At 36.5% G+C, this 2144-nt stretch overlaps 1 protein-coding gene across 2 annotated transcripts in view; it reads right to left on the reverse strand.

Annotated features, from left to right (window-relative positions):
- LOC105267540 (uncharacterized) overlaps positions 1-2144 on the reverse strand; it is a 22387-nt gene that overhangs the window by 9186 nt on the left and 11057 nt on the right. Inside the window, exon 1 of one of the 2 annotated variants that reach the window (XM_011306467.1) lies at positions 1592-1772. The exons of the other annotated variant lie outside the window; for it this stretch is intronic. The gene's annotated coding sequence lies outside the window, so the exon portion shown is untranslated. Of the gene's footprint in view, positions 1-1591; positions 1773-2144 lie in introns of those variants that run through there. 2 annotated transcript variants of the gene reach the window in all.

Genomic DNA, 2144 nt, shown 5'->3' on the forward strand with positions numbered 1-2144 from the left:
TGCTTTCGTGAAGGGCCCAGTGGCTACCTGTATCCCTCGACTTGGCAATAATTATCACGTGAAATCTCCTCCAGAGAAATGTATCTTTTCAATCACTTCTGCTTTCAACACGAATTTTTACTAGAAATATTCAGAAAAAAAATTACGTGCCTCGAAATTCCCTCGAAATAATTTTCCTCGGCATTATTCTATAGTTATTCAATATTTCATCTTTTTAAACTTTGTGAATAAAAAAAAACGTGCAATCTGAGACTTAGTAATTTATTCATGCGGAGAATATTCTCAGAAATTTATTTCACGACAAAAAAATAAACTTCCCAGAAGTGTTTGAGAAATACTTGATACGTTGCGAAACGTAATTTGGAAGATGCTAATTACGTGAATTCTCTGAATTCGTCTCACGCGATTCAATGAGAAAATAATGAATAAAAAATTACTGCCATTGTAGAGCAATCATTTCCCAATGACTGTTCTCCGCAAATACTTCTAAATCTCAATTACCGATTAATGACCCGGACACTATTAAAATAACTGAATGTTCCAATAACCGTAAATCAAACTCCATTGATAAATAATTAATGAAGATATTTCCCTTTCATAAATCAACCGGTTTTAATAATTCACGGATCAAAAGAAAATGATTAAAACCATTCAACTGAATCTGATACAATGAAAAGAATTAATCATTCCTTTTCTATTTTCTTATTTACCGAGAAAAAATTATAGCGTGGAGCGATTGAAGGCCTCAAACATTCTGAAAAAAAAAAACGCCGATTTGTTCCGGAGTAATTCTAAAATCCCATTGAATAAACAACTCATGGTCATAAAAAAAGGACAGGAGAAATATTGTTCTACAAAAGTCGAAAATCCCTCATTCCTGAACGACTCTCGGTTCTCCGGAATGCGGAGGGAACCTCTTTTCTTCGAGATGACGGCCAACTCAGACTTTAGAGAAGAGAAACAACAGAGAAAGACATAGGGAGTGAAAAAAGACGGTGAAAAGCAAGTTGAAAGATAAAGATGGAAAAGGACACGTCGTTTGGTTTTGAGTATCTGAAGGTGGGGAGGTTGAAATTCAGGGAATCTTGCGCCGACGTTTCATTTTCCAGGACAGAGAAAGTCCCTTCCCAGGAATCCCTCATCGACAACTCCAATACACCATCACCAAACCCAATCGAATAAAACAATTGAATTAAACAATTGAATTAAACAATTGAATTAACCAATTGAATTAAACAATTGAACAACCAATTGAATTAATAAAACAAAAGAGCGCCAATGAAAACGTCACATGAAAAAATTTATTCAACACCTTTCCACTGGCCAGAAAATTATAAATCGAGTGGAAATAATTATTTCATTATCCAAATGACTTTTCAAATGCAGCATTTGCATCCAAACAAACAATTCACCACTGATAAAATGATTCAACAATATCCAAAGCATTTTCTACTCGAGAAACATGTAACCCCACCTTCAGTGAAAATTTCATTACTTTTGCTCAATTAAAAATTAAAAAATTGCCTCCAATGTTTGTGACAGATTCTGCCACAGGGATAAATAAATTGTCAGTTATGACATGTCAGCTTACCTAGGAGATGCAGTCGGCTGTCATTGATATGAATTTTTATTAATCCCAAACGTTCACAGCACTGAGGAAACAACAGGTGAACCAAAAAAGTTGTCACAGAACTGGAGTTTATTCAGTTGTCACTGATGAATTTTCACGGATTATTTGGAGGTGTTGGACAGTCGAGGATTGTCTGGCGACTGACTCGACTCGAGTGAATGAATCTGTAATTTTCTCGGTTCGCAGTCGCACACAACGGAATCGTTATCCATATGGAGGGGATAAATTTCGAGGAGTGGGGGATACAAGTGGTGGGGGATATCGTGGAAGAAATTGTTTGTGCCTTGTATCTGAAGCTTGTGTACAAGGGAATTGACGCAGGTGTTGGATTCGGATAGAAAACGGCATCGGGAAATCGTCGAAAGCGGCAATTCGACCAAAAAGGATATGACGTAAAAGTGGATTCCTCGGTTAATCAAGGAACTGCCACTGGATTCGTGGGAATTACATCGCAACGCATCAAAAATGTTCGACAATCCCTCACCAAAAATTCACTATTAGTTGTTTTTTTTTT

The sequence above is a fragment of the Fopius arisanus genome, unplaced genomic scaffold, assembly GCF_000806365.1.
Source record: "Fopius arisanus strain USDA-PBARC FA_bdor unplaced genomic scaffold, ASM80636v1 scaffold00048, whole genome shotgun sequence".
Classification (NCBI taxonomy): domain Eukaryota; kingdom Metazoa; phylum Arthropoda; class Insecta; order Hymenoptera; family Braconidae; genus Fopius; species Fopius arisanus.